General features: G+C 39.9%; 1 long non-coding RNA gene across 2 annotated transcripts in view; it reads left to right on the top strand.

The window, feature by feature from the left end:
* The window catches only part of LOC125322093, a 186,677-nt gene that overhangs the window by 163,471 nt on the left and 5,852 nt on the right, over window positions 1–17,354 (top strand). The window contains exons 3-7 of one of the 2 annotated variants that reach the window (XR_007201835.1): window positions 4,734–4,869; window positions 8,583–8,632; window positions 10,594–10,623; window positions 15,644–15,694; window positions 16,834–17,246. This is a non-coding gene — a long non-coding RNA (uncharacterized LOC125322093). The remainder of the gene's footprint in view (window positions 1–4,733; window positions 4,870–8,582; window positions 8,633–10,593; window positions 10,624–15,643; window positions 15,695–16,833; window positions 17,247–17,354) is intronic. The other variant, XR_007201834.1, reaches the window with a different exon arrangement.

Here is a 17,354-nt window from a genome sequence, read left to right as displayed (position 1 = left end):
ACTGAAGCTGAGGCAATACAGTCTTTTCAGCTGTGTTTTCCTTCTTATCACAGTCTTCCCACCTGGGGGACAATGAGGAAGAATGCAAAATTCCTTGGCTTGTAGTACAACCAACAAAGGGATTTTTGCTTCCTCTGCTTCTGCACATGCAATGTAAGCTGTATTGACAGCAGTAACACAATAACTTTTGCTTCTATGCCTTTCAAATGAATGAAAGCAGATGAAAGCAGTTGGTACCATCATTACTTGCACCCTTTGCATAAACTGTTACAGACCTTCAGAAGCACAACCCTTGCTGTGAACCTTGCTGAGTGCAGAGGCTGCATGGACTGGAATCTACAAGTCAAAGTGAAGGATTTTTATATTCCTGAGCAAAGGGGTCTATTCTTCAGATGAGACTGCTCTCAAAAGGCCATAAAGTACATGGACATGGGTTATGTTTATCAGTCAGCACAACAGACCCACACTGGGTGGTTTGTTCTTGGCAGTTCTAGCACTTGCATTCAAGAAAGGGCTGTTTTCTGCAGCAGAAATGAGTCAAAACCCTTCAGAACATTAGGATTCATCCTCTGGTTTGACACAAACCTGGGTTGGGTTTTTTTAACCAGAATGTCAATATGTTTCAAACTAAAGGAGGAGAGATTTAAATTAGATATTAGAAAGAAATTCTGGTGAGGGCCTGGCACAGGTTGCCCAGAGAAGCTGTTGATGCCCCATCCCTGGAAATGTCCAAGGCCAGATTGGATGGTGCTTGGAGCACCCTGGGCTCGTGGAATTTGTTTCTGTCCATGGCAGGGGCATTGGAATGAGATGGTTTTTAAGGTCCCTTCCAACCCAAGTCCTCCTCTGATACCGTGATTCATTAATATCAATTTGCAGAATACAAGTCACTGGGAATAAGAGAAGAATGCTCAAGGCAGGCCTGTTTTGGCACTCTTCTAATGTGCTGCTGCCCAAATACAAGAAAGAGGATTGAAAAGACGTAATTTGTCCCATATTTCCATTTAAGTATCTCCTGTAATTGCTATATTTAATGTGTACTCTGGAAATACTTTCTGACATGCAGTCTTTTTACTTTTTTTTTTAACTCTTTTTTACTTGCTAAGTAATGGATCTTTAATGACTTGTGACATGTACTTTACTTTGCTCATTATTAGCCTGACATGTGGCCTTTGTTTTCTCTCGAAGCCTGTGGGTGGCCATGCACTCACCTGTGAGCTTTGTTACTGGCCATGGAAGACTGATTTTATTGAAAAGTAAATGACTAACCCAGAATGGCTTTAATATAATTGGAAAAAAACCTGTTTCTCTAAAGCCAGCCATGCAGTGCTCTAAAGCCAAGAAAACGTCTCTCATTGACATCCCTGGGCTTTGGCTTGGGACCCCTGCCAATGTTTTATTTAAATGGGATTTTAACAGTTTCATATATTCAACTCCAACCAAATCTAGAGTTCAACGAGAGTAAATGCTCTAGAGCTGAATTGTAATGTGCCCTGCTAGTAAAAATATTCATTTGATTACAGTGGCTGGTTGCCACTGTATTTATTTTCAAAGCACGAGCTGGTGCTGCACTTTTCTGAAATCCAAGACTGGAAATTAGGCACAAGTGTCATATGTACAAACAAAAACTATCAGAGATCTAAGAGCTCTGGAGTGCACAGGAGGGGGAAAAGGAAAAGACAGAAGGAACACCTGCAGCAAGCCCTAGAAAAGGAAGAAACAAGCAACACATTAAAAAGCTTCATGCACTTGGTGAGAGGTATCTCACAAAGGATAAAGATTCTCAATTCTTGGGGCAGCTTAAAGAAAACCTAATTATCTCAGTTCAGCCCAGTATTTCAGGCCTCAGAAAACAAAGCCCTTTTTATTACTATAATGTAAAAATAATATCTTGCCCTTGGTGTTGGTAAATTGTTTCTTTCTTTTCTGAAAATCAAGAATACAGTTTTATCAAGTCTGCAGTGGAGAATCGCATTATATATTTCAAAAGGTTTAAATTCATCATATATTTATTAAAAGGAAACCAACTGAGGATGTTGAGATGTTTAGGGCATTCTGTATTCATTTTTATTTTATAAGTAGTTTGCTTCTACAAAAACCACTGAAGTAATGTGGCAGGAGTTAATATTGAGCTTTCCTCTTCCTCTGCAAAGCCCATGCAGGTCAAAACTCTTCTTCCACCTTTCTGTGTTATGACCAAGCTGGGTTATTCTCCTTGAAAATACAGTTTTTAACATTAGTCAGTGTTATGAACTGTGTCTAGTCTTCAGCTAAAAACAACCCCTATAGACTTTCTTCACCTCTAGGTTAACCCATTTTGAAGTAAAACTGCCAGAATCAAGTCTCAGCAGCTTCCAAATGAAGTGCCATAACCCCAGCAGCGTGGTGACATGTATGTGGAGTTCACAGGCTGGGCAGAAATTCAACTGTGTGGCTCAATCCTGCCAGGAGGTTTGAAACCTTAAAGATAAAATGGGAAGGAGGGTTGCTGAAGAAAAAAAATAATTATCTAGGAATAACTGCTTGACATGATGGCCATTTTCATCAACGTTCATAATTTTCATTAATGTTATTGAACAAGAATTATGGATCTTATTTTCAAGCTTCTATCTCCTTATAGACAATTCATTTCATTCCTTATTTCCAATACATTATTAATTCTATCTTGCATCCTATTTCATTCTCTTTTATCTCTTTTGGATGCCCAGTTACTCTCAATTAAATATTAATAATCATCCTTTTAATTTACCCTGTAATTTGGAAACAGAGGAACGCTGCCATGGCTCTTGTCTTTCTCAAGGAAGATATTTCTGAGCAGTGCTGGAGGATTGCACGTGGGAATGCATCCATCTCAGGGAATATCAGGCCCGGGCTGACAGCGTACGGATTGTCCTGCCACTCTTATCTGCTGGAGCTGTATGGAAGTGTCAGAAGAGAGGAAAGGCTGCCCTGCACGTGCTGTTCGTCCAGGGGGGCTGCTCTGGTGGGAATGAGCATCTGGGAGAAAGCAGAGAGATCATCTGCTCAGACACAGCAAATGGATTTTGCTGTTGGAAACGTGTCTTCCCCTTCCTGGGGTTTTTCCGAGGTCTCTGTTCCAGGGAACGAGCATCAGGCAGGCCATGAACGCAGGCAAGCTCTGCCTGTCATTGTCTGCACATCAGGAATCTCTGCGGCGTGTGAAGCTGAGCATTCAAAATCCCTTTCATGGCAAGTGTGTGGAAAAATTCACAGCACCAGAGGTTTATGTCCAAAAAGGAGACAGAGGAGTCCTGGAACTTTATTTGGATAAAGGGAGAGGCCATGGGGCATTTCCCATGGAGTCTCTCAAATTGTTGGGGGGTCCAGCCTCCTTTTCATCCTAATTTCCCAACTGCATCTCCCTCTACCTTTCCCTGTTGGCTGAGGTGCTTGGAAGGCACAGAATTCCCAAACTGCCTGCTCTATTCCCCCCTCTAACCTGCACCCCCTTTCTATTTTCTCTCTTATAACAAAACACTATTCATAATTCTATAAGCCTTTGTTCTTTTTCTCTAAGTTCAGGAATTTAACACAGCTTTGGCTGAGCACCACTCCATGTCAAATAGTTTCTAGAACTGATGGCTTCTTCTGCTACTTCCCTAACTATAAGTCCCTGGTCTTACTTGCAAGCAGATCCTCGTGGTTTGTTTATAAAGACACATTCATCTTATTCCTTTCACCAGGACTGTGCTGCTCCAGCAGCGCTACCGGAAGCTTTAAGTGCAGGTGAGCCACTGTTTACAGAGGATGGAAACAGCACGGGGGTCACTGCTCTGCTTCAGGATTTTTAGGGTGGAGTTCGCGGTGTTTAAGGCCATTGATTTGCTTATTAAGCAAGAAGATAGTAAATTTCCACACCCTCCCCCCTTTCCCCCCCCCCACCAGCTTGATGATAAAAGAGACATTCTACACTGACTTTGATGATTTCAAACAGAGCCCACAGCTCGTCAGCACATCCTCAGGCTGCGATGGATGTGTGCAGTCAAGGATATTGTCACCTTATCAATAGGATGACGAGGGACACTAAACATGAGAACATGTCAGTCTGAATGGACTTGAAAATATCTTGTTTCAGGACAAGCTGTAAAGTGATTATTCATTTCAGATAGACGTAGCTGCAGATTTATTCTTGTCTTCTTTTTCCTAAAAATGATCAATAATAAGATTTTTCTAAGCTGCCCCAAGAATTGAGAATCTTTATCCTTTGTGAGATATCTCTCACTGAGTCCATAAAGCTCTTTAATGTGTACTAAATCAGGATTGTCATAGACCTCACTCTGATTTGCAAATTAAAAACAAATAAAAAATTATACCCTTCCATGTTCTTTGCCTAATATATTTCAGTATTTCCCCCTTTAATTAAAAAATGCTTTATTCAAATGGAAGTTCTGTACTTATAACTGGAGAATGTGATGTTGTATGATGACCATGCAGAGAAAATGCTTTTTGTTAAGAATTAATTTTTTTTCTACCATCTGCCACTTAGAGTTGTCTTTAAAGAATGATGGGCAACATTTAGAAGATAAGGATTCTTTCCTATTACATTCACGCCTAGACAGCCATGCCTTTTAGTTCAGGACACAGATCCCCAGTGCTGTGTGATAATAAATTAATCACCTGTTTCAGAAAGGATTTAAAAGTCTTCAGTGAGTTTTCTTTAAATGAATCCTGCCAATGTAAAACTTATCTATTTTTTTTTTCTTTACCTACAGCAGTTCTTGAGGTGCTAAAGGACAAGAAGAGGTCAGAATCTGGAAGAATTCAAAGAGGAAATTTGTTGAAATTTCTAAATATTTAGCCAAGGTTATAGTTACTGATGTAATCGAGGATGGATCATTTGCTTTTGAGGTAACTGGTTCAAATCCAATCCACGGTGCTCAGTTGCAGGTACAGAGGTGTGGATGTGTGTGTGTGTCCCAGGAAGTCAAATTATTCACCTAAAATTCAACCTGGACAGAGATCTGGGGCCACAAGCTAATACTGTCTAAACTATTGATAATCCTATAATCAAATAGGTCACTGATTTGCTTTATTTTTATCCTTAGTGAGATTTAATCAATATTGCTGATATAATTAAGGCATAAGTAATTTTCCTTTAAGTGTAGTCATAAAAACTGTTTCCAGCTCAATCTCTGTTGAAATGTCTTATTTCTTTCCTGCTTTTATTTTACTTCAAGGGGTTTTAGTTGCTAGCTTGGATTAGAGAGAGGAAGAGTTAATTAAAAAAAAAAAACCCAACAAAAAACTCCCCAGAAAAGCAGAAAATCAAACTCTTTCAAGAAAATGATTTTTTGAGAAAAATAATTACTCCAGTTTCTGTGGTGAATATCTCAACTTTTGGCTGATTCTTTTACCTGAACTCACTTCTAATGAGAAACTGGGGTTAGCCATTCCCTAACCTCAACCAGAACACGCAAGCCTGAAGTTGCTACTTAAAGTAGGTAATCTCTGATTTATTAGGGAACATGGACTGATAAATTTTGAGAGGGCATTTCCAACATTACTTGTTCAGTAGCTCTGGGTGATTTATAAAATCACTTTATTTTGTGAGTTTAGAAAACTCATATTCCAACTGTGGATTTTTTTTTCCTTTTTCACTTTCTTGCTACAGATATGCTGAAATAAAAATGTGTCCACAGCTAAATTAAATGTGTTTAGTTTCAAGGGAGGGGCCTGATGGTTTCTTCATTGCAGAAGCAAGATGATTAACAGATTGGAATTTTGAAACATTCTCTTCATCTCACGCTTAAAGAGATATTAACATTTAAAAAAAAAGTAATAAAAAGCTATCTAAATGGGAATCAATTGCCAACATTTCATTATTTCAAATATTTTCTATTCAGAAACTGACTCCCAGCACTGTCATAATATTTAAGGGCTGTGGAAAATGGAGTGTTGTGTTGGCAATGTTTGAAAATTGCATGAAAGAGAAGACTGAGGAGGATTTCCAAAACCTCCACAAAACATGATAGTTTAACAATCAGTATATGAGATATCTATATCTATCTATATCATATTCCAATGCTACCATGATACAGAGTGCACTTCTGGTCATGTCTGGTCATACTAGTATTAATTTTCCATTAAAAAAAATAAAAAGACGTATAATCAAGCCACCAAGAAAAGAGGAAAAAAACAAAGGACGTACAGGAAATGTAATTTGACTTTCATTTTATAATAATAATAGATATGCATACAAAATTAAATTGAGAGCATTAATTTAAATTTCTCAAAAGGAATTATTCTTTTACATGAAAAACAATTAGCTTGCAACAATCTGTCAGAAGCTATGATGGAAGTTGAGACAATAACCTAGTCCCTGTGGACTAAGATTTTAACATTTCACAAGTGAATTAGGTGGGTATTTTTGTACTGTGGAAATGAAGGCAGAAGAATTACACAAAATGGAAAAAAAAAATCTTGAAATAGTGTTTCTTGTATTTGAAGACATATCTCAGGCCTTTATTTTAGACATGGTTCTAGATGGAGTCAAGGCTTTATGAAAAGGTTTTGATTTACTTCAAGTTAAGTTGTAAATACCAGTGTTATGTTCAGTGTCATAAGCCAGGAGATGTCATCTTTTAGATGCTGTTTTATCCATTCAAGTATCCACCTGAATCTTGAGACAATTCTGACATGACAGGTGCAGCAGTTTTTGGGCTATTTTTAAGGAGCTTGCGAAGGCCTAATATCTTTAAACTGACAAATACCATGCAAGGCCTTTGCTCTGGACCAATTATCTTTAGCTGAAATGGTAATTAGGCCTGGTTTGCCTTTCCAAATAGTTCTTGGGAGTACCATCAAGCAATGTTTGAACACCTCAGAAGGAAAACATTGCTTTCCACAGCTGAGGAGGAAGAAAATGTAAAATGGCTGAAACATTACTGCAGATAAGGAAACAAATCCACCTTCTGAGAAAACCAGAGAGACCAAAGTGTTTGCAAATTGTTCCATATAAAATATACTTTTTTTGGTGCTGAATTAGGTGTTGACTGACCTGCACTAAGCCTGTTTTTACTGCAGGTGCCATCCATGCCAGAAGTGCCTGCAGAGGGCAATGGGGGGAGCTCTGCTAGGACGGAGGTGCCTTGGCTGGATACAGCAGGTGCAGAACAGAGTCTCTCTCACAAAAAAAGCAACCTGCTGCAGCTCCTCTTGCTTCAGAGCAACATTTCATCTCTCTGGAAATCATATTCCATCGGGTTAAGGAAATACCATGCTGGGATTGTCAGCAACATTCCTCACTGCTGTTAAGATACCAATTTAGCACCACATTTGCTCTGAAGAGACAGCAAATAATGAGTGTAAGCTGGAAAAAACCCCAACCATGTGAGTTCCTAGGCAGACACCTTCTTTGTATGGCCCCTACAGCAGTGTCCATTTGTTTTTAAGTGACTCTCAGCTCCTGTGTCCCACTGTGTGAGATGAAATACAGCCAGGGAGCAATCTCTCCTCTCCTCTTACCTCAGGGCAAAGTGGCTGGACTGAGGCTCAGGAGGGAAATGAACCAAGCAGCACATTCTGCTGTACTTGTGTGGATAAAATAGTATGGAAACTGAGGGCACAGTCCAAAATTCCCTATAGATAATCCTGGAAAATCTCATATGCTCATCGCTTCCCAAGGTGGACCAACTGTGGTAGCACTTCTGCTTTCTCATCCTAAAAGAGTGAGCAGAAAGTCCTCAAGGGATGGATGCAGGGAATGGCTTTAGCTTTTTTTAGGGAGAAAAAAAAAATGCACAAACTCCTCATGTTCCTGTGGCTGCTTTGGGTTCATTTGGAGATAAGACAGAGACCCCCTCACCTCCCTAAACCCAGCAACGGGGCTTGGTGCAGACAGAAAAGCCACGCTGACCACTGCTACTACAGCAAAAATGTAAAGAAGGGGAAGCGGTTTATGAACAATTTGATGTGCATAAGGTGTTTTGAAGCCCAGGAAAAGGTTAAGAAAGATATTACATAAAAATAAGCTCAAAAATTTTTTTATCATGACAATTTAGCACTGGCTTTGGTCACCACCTCTCTGGAGCTGAACAAAATGGAACAACTCCTTCCCTTTCTGCATCCTAAGGGCATGATAGGACAGGGCTTGTTGTTTGTAGAATAATGGTCAAAACAACTTTGCATAACCAGCTGCAGTTAAAAATTATCTGCAATATTTGCATCAAGCACTTACATGGAATGTTTTTAGCTTATACTTTGATTGTAGTTTAGGCTGAATTTCAACAGAAGTTTTTAAAGCAGAATTGAACCAACATTACATCATCTGAAGCTAAAAAGGAGTTTTACATAGCAGAAAAATGAAAGAGGTGCTTTGGATTCATATATCACCCACAGAGTTGTTTTGTTTTTTCCTTAAAAACGTGTAAAAAGATAATTCAGCAAATTTCAGTCACATCCATAATTTGTCTTGCATCACGGAATTTCCAACAAATTCAATGGTATGTGAAATATGATAACAGAAAGGCAACCAAACACTTATTGTTGCTCAGTCTAAGGCTTGGGATAGTTTTAATTCTCTCATTTAAATTTACTAAAGTTACAACTGCATTGTTTTTCAGGATATTGTTGGGGGGGTTTTGCCTAGTTCATGTATCATATTGGAATTGAGGTAATCTCCTTCTTATTTTGAATTCTGTAATTCCATTCGTTCCACAATTAAACAAATCACTGTGTGGTAATCTGGTGATTCTGACACTATCATCCCAACAAAGCTGTATGAAATAAAGTGGGGTTATCTGTGTGCTAATCCTGCAAAATCAAAATGGAAAATGTACAATAAATATATAGGTCATAAAAAACCAGGAATATTTAGAGTTTCCTGGGCTACTTCCACAGTTGTATAGATTGTGTAGATTGTATAGATTATTTGAAGGGGAGCTGTAGCAGTGCACTCTGCTGACTCTTGGAAAATCCAGCAAATATTTTACAGAAGGCATCAATTGCTCATCTTTGTGTGTAATGCTGAACTTTTACAAAATGTGTTATTATTAAGGATTAACTACAGCATTACCTTTTAATAGGATCGTAAATCTTTAATTACAGTTCAATATGGTACCGACTAAAATGGCTTTTGGAATGAAATGTTTTTGTTAAATGGCAAAAATACGAAATTTCCTTCAGAAGTAAAGAAATCACAACTTCTTAGGGAAAGGTTAAGGCATGCAAAATTCCCACTGACTTCAAAATTTGCTGGTGTCTGCCCGCTGACTAACACAGAATTTACCCAGTCTGCCACTACTATTTTTAATACTTTTAATGTCATTAAAGTGTCAGGTCCCTCTGTGATTCTTATATTTATATATTTTTTGAACTCACAGTAGTGTCAGCTCTAGTTATGTAAGAGATCTCATCCCAGGGAAGGGGCTTGGCAGGACATTTTTTCCTGCAGTCAAAGATCGAGGCAGGTGAGAAACAACAGATTGGTGAAGAGACAGTTTCCTTCAGGAAACGAGAAAGTCCATTGAAATTTTATTAAAAATACAGCTGGAATTTCTTGCCAGTTGAGACATGAATGTCCATGGCTATCATTGCGGCTGCAGTTTCAGCTCCAGCTCGGTTTCTCTGCAGTGAGCTTTCCAAACATTTTTCTCCTCAGGCTCTGGGGCTGTGCCTAGGGACAGGGCTCAAATGCTGTAGTGAAGGGAAAGTTCTTCAGCCATGCAAACCTTCAAATTATTGACTGAATGGATACTTCAGGCATGTCCCAAATGGATAATTTCTCTGACAAAAGTTTTAATTCTTGTTGTGTTCAGTTCAGAATGCAGACATGGGACAAACATCATGGTTCCTCCAGAGAGTCCATAATGCATTTAAATCCTTTCCTGTTTGTTTAGTCTTCAATATATTTTGTTTTCCAAACAGCCACTGACTTTTATGTGGGAGCATTCTCTGGACCATACCCTTGGATCACACTCATGAGTGGGAAGGCCATGCATCCTACCCACTCCTAAACTTTCATTCATGAAATGAAAGAGGAAATCTGTGCCAAAGACAGGGAGTTGCATGAGGAAAATATGTCCTGAAGAGATGTGTAAAGAGGTAACGCTCCAGCTGCAAGGAAAGGGGAAAAGGGGACTCTGCTTTCACAGCAGATATTTTCCAGCCCACTGATGTCAAACCCAGTGTATCCTTATTAGAGTGCACAAGGTGGGGAATTCTTTCACACTCACAGATAAACTGGGCAAGGCAAAATTGTGTGTATGTTTGGTGAAGCTGCATCACAGCAGCTGCTGGTTTAAGCAGCTCTTTCCGCTCTGTGTAAGGATAAAAGATCATTGGCAAATGAGTTTGGTGTTGGTCCCAAGGCTGTTCCACAGGCTTTCAGTTAAAAGCTAAAATTAAAGAGATTTTGCAAGTGAAACCGAATTTGCCTTCTTTGTATGCAAATGGGCCTCACTGTAAATCAGGTGTGTCTTTGTTCACATCACAAAGATGTACACATCTGATTAATGCACATCTGTACCATTCTTCTTACCTCTCTCCTGAGCCCCTCTTGACTGCTGTTACTGTCCCTATGTCTTTTTTTTTTTTTTTTAATTTGTTTTTTAACTGTCTCTGCTTTCCTCTCAGATCTGGGAGCACCAACACAGCATTTCCAAGGTAAGGTTGCAAAGTGTTTGTGCAGGCAAAACAGCAGTGTCACAAGGCTGGGGAGGAGGATGAAATAAAGATTGCCTAAAACCTCTTAATCTAAAACAGCGAACAATACTCCACATTAATTAAAGCATTATTATTTGTTGCAGATGAAGGGAGCAGAATTTGATGACTGAATTGTGCATCATTCCCAAGAGCAGCAAATTTCGATTTTAAAGGGGTTTAATCAGATTTTTTAAAAAATCTTCAGTTTTACCCTGGGTTTTCAGTGCTTAGCTCTGCTTAACTGCAGAATCACCTTCAGTTACTGGCAGATCCAGTGTTGAACACCAGCATATGTTGGGCATACATGCAAAAAAGTTATAATCTAAAGTTATAACCGACTCGAGTTTTTTCAGTCTATCTTCACAGCCCGTTTCTTCAGGCAGTGCAACTTGTGATTTTGTTTTTTAATATACTGCTTGGAAAAGTACAGGCAGCTTACAGTGACAAAGCCCCCAACAATCAGAAAGTTTGCAATTTTCTTCTCCTAAGAGGTTGCCAGCTTATTAGAGTAAGTTTGTGAATGAATACCACAAGTAATTTGCCTAGATTTGTGTAAAACTCATGTATGAAATTTCAGATTATTTTTTATTGTTGTTACCAAGCCTTCATAACAGAATAGGCAATTAATTAAATATTTTCTTAGCTTACACTATCTTCTGAAAGATTTTTTTTCTAACAAAATACTATTTTTGAAAATAACTATGTGGATAGCTTTTAGGTGCTTTTTGGGTGTAGGATTTTTGTGTGTGTATGTTAGTCTCCCTGCTGAATGTACCTTATAATGTCAGAGAGACTGAGAGTTGATTTGTTACTCCATTTCCGCCAGCTGTAATTTACCACAGGATTGTAGATGTACGTGAACTATAACATAGGGAAGGGAAAAATAGTATTTCTCATTATATTGATATTATTGGCTAGACTGGGTAAAAGACTACTGGCTGAAGCTCCAGGCTTGGTGGAACACATATCGTTTTTGTTTTAATACAGCTTTTGACAGGGCTGTACTTTTTATTTTATTTCTTCATTAATGTTTTTATTCATGGAAATTAACTGTTCCCCTTGGCACAGATGGCCCCAAAGCCATTGCCCTTCACTTGTGGGCGGAGGGGTGAGTTGTTAATCTTGGTTGTCACAAAGCCTATTTTATTCCAGGTTTTTCTTCTCCCATTTTCCAGGCCATACAGCTCTTCTGTCTGCTTTTGTCTTTTTCTGCACATATCTGAGCCAGAGAGCTGATGCCCTGTGTCTTCCTAGCAAAGTCCACCTATACTTTCTCTGACATGAAATTAAACCAGGCAAAAGTCAAAATTTACGCTCTGGGAAACGGCTTCCACTGAAAAGTGCTTGTGGCTATGATCATGCTGTATTTTCTGCAGGATAGGTAATATTTTAAAAATAATACTCTCTAGAGCCTGGGACCCCATAGGAACCCCTCTATTCTGCTGGATCACTTGTGTTTCATTCTGCCTAGCCCTCCTTACCAGAGTCTCAACTTATTCCCATATTTTACCAAATTTCTGTCGCGACATCGCTGGGTACATTCCCACGTCCTTCACAGAAAATGAGCTGAGGTTTTGTATGAATGTTTTGGGCTTTACAGTTTGTTTTTTAAGGCACACTTGCTGCACAAGACTGTGCTGTTGCAGTAGGGAGACACAGCACTTCTATTTCAGATCCAGCCATGGAGAGGTTTCTTTTCCTTTAAAGCAGCTCCTTTTTGAGATCCTTGGCCACAGGAATTGTGGCAGCAATTACCTGGTTCTGGGTCTGCTGTGAGTGCTCATGCCCTCAAGGGAAAGCAGGCTCTATCGCTGCTCTTCCTGCCAGTCTCTTTCTCTCAGAGCCTTGGAAGGGAGCACAGCATCTCAGCAGAGCCATCCTAATTAGAAAGAGCCAACAAGTTGCCACTTCATTTGAACTGCCTCTTTTCAGCTGCTTGTTTGGAGGGCACAAATCCCATCAAAACAGAAAATCACTGAGTGGCATTACCATTTTTACTGGGGTAGGAAATAGGTTTCCACTCTTTCAGCAGAAAGCAGAAAAGGGGACACAAACGTGCAAACACACAGAGACTCTTATCAGTTTCTTTAGGGAAAGTTTCGTCTTTGGGACAGTATTTCCTGACTGTTTGTCTGAGACGTGGTTTAAAGACTGTGTCCTTAATTAAAATGCAACAAATATCCAGTGCTCCAGAGCCAACACAACAGTGTAAGGGAAACGTGGCCAACCTTCGACAGAGACTCTCATTCTTTCAGCAACTGATGTAGTTGTGTTGGCAGTGGTGAGCACAGATTGAAGAAGGAGCCAAAACCATATGAAAAATACATAAAATGACAACCTGCTATCACATCTCCTCAAGTTATGATCTCATCTTGATTTCCAAGCCAAGTCAGCCTTTACCTTGTTAGTAGCACTGATAAGGGACACCGATCACATTGGCAGGAAGTGGAATTTATGGACAACTAATTGGTGGTGTCATTCCCTCCACCTTCATAGCCCAAATTAGTGTTGGAACTTATCCCTGAAATTCAGTTTGGATATTTTGGGCCGCTGTAGGGTGACACAGCACCCAGATCCTGCCCCTAACACTGATTAACTTTCCCACAGCAGGTTTCACCAGAGAGTCCTATTAATCAGAGGTGCCCTGCTCAGGTTCTAAACTTCCCTGCCTGCATTACCTTTGTAGTTTCAATTACTTTACAGCATTTTTTCCCCTCTTGTTTTTTTCTGTTAAAACACGTTTTCCTGAAGTGGTGTGCAGTCTGTAATTCCTCTCATACATGAATCCACCTCAGATATATCTGTATTTGAACCAGAAAAATTATGTCCCTCCCAACATTTGTATAGCCCTTGCAGACACTCTAGGAAATGAAGAATATGTCTGCTTCCTTGGTGATATAACAGCAATTCAAGATATATCATCACCATACTTTGAAGTAAATATAACCACATTTTTTATGCACTTGAAAATGTGTAAGTATTGCACCTTTCATGGGTCCATTGCCCTCAGCATAAGAGCCCCAGAGACCTGCAGAAAATCCTTCATGTCCCCACCTAAATCAGTATGTGGAGGGCACTCTCTGATAAGAGAGGGTGCAGGCCCCAAATATTTTGTTTCTTCTGGGGCACAACACATCTTTTAGCTGCCACAGCTCTTAACTGTTCTTATAGCTCTTAGCCATACTCCTCACTAGTACTCCAAAAATAAATTTAACCTGTAGCTTAGTTCACCACAGCTATCCAGAAACGTGGACATAAATTCCAAACAGTCAAATAAAACTTCATGCATTAGATGAGGACAGAGAGCAGAAAGTTTTGATTCAAGGCTGATACTGTTTAGGTTGTTGCACACAGATAATTTCCATCCCTCTGAGAAATTAAAAGGAAGAAATAATAAAAAAAAATGTTGTTAGTAGGCCTATCACTGAGATCTGTGCCAGGGGAATATTGATTTGGCACTGCTCACCTGCAGGAAAGGCAGGGGTTCCTGCTTTTGCTGTAGCAGTAATAAGGTGAAGCTGCACTCCTCAGTGATGTTCCTCTCCAAACACAATCAATATTCAGGACCACTGTTCCCTACTGGAGAATTCCCCAGCAGGAGAAGATGGGGAATGAATTGTTCTGCCCACATGGATTTTAACACATTCACCATGGAACTATGTTGGTTCTGTGCTTTTTACCCTGTGGACACTGCGAGGGGGCTCTTGGGTTTGATGTGCTCAGGTTTGGTTTGTGAGGCTGGTTCAGGTGCTGCTGTGAGATCAGCACTGCTGGGGATCCCCAGGTGAAGTGGACACTGAATTTTCATGTAGCAGTACAGACCCTTTTAGCACAGCACCCCACACACAAAGCATCAGAGCTGCCAGCACAGGAGGGCACTGGGGCAGGTCTGCAGTGGCCTGACAACATTAAGGGGGGCCAGAGACCTTCCCTTATCTCATTAACTTCCAACACTTGGTAAGTGTAAGGAGGAGAGAGCAAAGGGAGAGATGACACATGGAAGGGGAGGAAAAGAGAACAGGTAACAGAAGAGAAGCAAACATTGTGTTTGCCTTGGGACCTGGAACTGCTTTTCCTGCCTTGTAGAGCAATATATAAAATTAACTATTTTCATAATTAAAATAATAATATACTGGCACTTCTCCAGCAAAATGAATTTTCATATTTGGAATGGCATTCAAATTCCAGCTTTTTTTCAGCACAGATGCAACACAAAATTTGGGTCCAGTGTGAGTCCTTGAGGGTCTATGTTTTTAGGTCAGCAGCAGTGATTCAAGTGTAGTATTGTGGTTTGAGTGTGCAATGCTGGGTTCTTCCTCTGTCCCATCCTCCCATCTCCTGGTAGAGTTAAGTAGGAAAAGACTTTGAGGCCACATGCTGAGGACAGCTCTTCCAGGCACTCTGAAGGCTCAGCAGTGCAGGTAGCAGGACCTAAGAATTTCTAGTTTAGGTCATAATTGCAGCATGTAAGAGCTACTCCACGATCCTCATTCCTGAGGACAGGAATCACGAAGTGTGGACGCAGAAATGCTGAATATTTCTCTATACAGGACTTTCTTCAGTTCTGAAAGATCACCAGACATCACCCCAGCTGGGAGTGCAAAATGGCCAGTCACTACAAGTGCTTTTCATACTCAGTTTTCCCACTATACAAAAATCTAATTTTCCTTAATGTCATGCTGCCAGTGTATTATCATCCACTTCTGTGCCCTTTCTGCTGCTGAAATGGTGAGAAAAGCATGCGGGAGCAGGGAATTGAGTGTGAGTCGAGGGCCAGTGTCTTAATCATTACAGTAATCTACTTTTCTGCTTTCCAGCAAAAATGAAGAGCAAGAAAATTGAAAGAGACATCGTGGCTTTTTCATTGATTTTGAAACATTTTCTACTTTTTCACGCTGTAGACTTTATTCTAAACATTTGTTAATGTCACGGCTGCAGAAAGGCTCTGCTGAATCCCCATTTCTCTTTCTTTTTCTTGCAGATTAAACACCACAGAGAGCTTCAGGAACTGCACCCAGCAATTTCCAAAGAGGTATTCCCACAGCTGTGAGGCTGGGAATGTCCCACTGCTGAAATTCTTGCTTGGCCCAGCTCAGAGTTCAGCTGCCTTTCTCACACTCTTGGTTTTTGGCTTAGGTTCAACCTTAGTTTGCAAAGAGCTGTGACTAGAATGTCCTGTCACAGCACCCTCCCAACCTGCCCCAAATTTTCCTTTCCTTGGGCCAGCCACATGAAATCATTTCCATGACAATAAACAGCTCACTTAAAAAAAAAATACCAACTGTGAAAATAAAACACCCCTTTATTGCCCTGGCATTTCAGTACAAACATTAAATTAATTTTTTAAGTGGTAGTAAAGCACAAAACAAGAAAAAAAAAAAGCTTTGATTTGGGTCTTTGGCTCCCACTAGACCCCAATACAAGCGAGTTTCACATAAAGAGTGCACTGTTAGGTTGGCCAAGCCTATAAAGGCAAAAATCAATAAAAATCCATAGGTCAAACTAGTTATACCGTATTTTGTTTATCTTACTTTACTTATTTTCAGTCTCCAAGGACTTCATAAATCATTTTGGTTTTGTTCCTCACTCTGCATTTCACTCTATTTCATGAGGTAACCTTGTTTAAATCTGTATGAGTTTGTCTTTGGGAGGGGATCCTGCCAATACTGTTGTGGTTACATAATATCTTACAACTAATTTTACCAGAAAATTCTCTCAAATCACCCAGGAAATTCTTGAAAAACAATTGAACATACTTGTTTTTTGGAAATAATGCTAGGAAATTTCCTTTCTGGTTAGAGGAAGTTTAAGATGGAAATCACTGTAAATATAAAACAAATCTAACTCTGTAAATGTGTTTGTCACCTAAAGAGTTTATAATATACTATAAGAATTGCTGGTCAGATGTCTACTCATCAGCAAAATAAATACTCCTTGAAATGGTATAGGCAAGTGTAAGAAAATTATTAAAATATTAAGGGGAAAGAAAAATTTATCCTGTGGAACATATCCATGTGGTCCAACTACTACCTCCAGCCGGGAGCTAGGCTTTGCTCTGTAAAACTGTGCAAAATTGTAGTTAATCTAACAGTAAATTAATCACACACAATTTTACATACTGAAATGAAATAAACACATTTATCTTGGCTTTTTTTTTTCTATTTATTTTAGGGCTATATTTGCATGGACCTTGATAAGAAGAAAATCCACGTATTCTTTCCTTCAGAATTCTTCTTCTAACTTCTAATTAATTTTGCACATCCTCTGAGATGCACTTCCACCTTCCAGAAAAGCCCTCCCAATTTGTATCAACTGCTAATTCTCTGCTCCTTCTGGAGATTCTCACTGCTGCTTCATGGATCCATTGAAAGGCTTTCCTTTGAGAAGCTGCCCCCACTGCTGTGCCAGTGATTGGTGCTGGCAAGGAGGACTTGTGGCTCTCGTGAGAGTTCACCTGGCAGTCATCAACAGCAAACCCCGTGTGCTGGAGCTGGGAGCGGGAAGGCCGCGGAGGGAACAGGGCGGAAAATGGAAATGGAATTGGGAAGTGGCGGGCCCAGCTGACTTCTCTGAACCCTGGGCAGGTGACACGCTTAAGGAATGGGGTTAGAAAGCTCAGTCTCCTGTCCTCCTGTGTTCTGGGCATGGTGGAACAGCAGCATTGTCTATGTGTGTGTAGGTATTGAAACAGG

Source organism: Corvus hawaiiensis, chromosome 2 (assembly GCF_020740725.1).
Source record: "Corvus hawaiiensis isolate bCorHaw1 chromosome 2, bCorHaw1.pri.cur, whole genome shotgun sequence".
In the NCBI taxonomy this organism is placed as follows: domain Eukaryota; kingdom Metazoa; phylum Chordata; class Aves; order Passeriformes; family Corvidae; genus Corvus; species Corvus hawaiiensis.
Note: the sequence above shows the minus strand (reverse complement) of the source record. Positions and strands in the feature narration are given on the sequence as shown.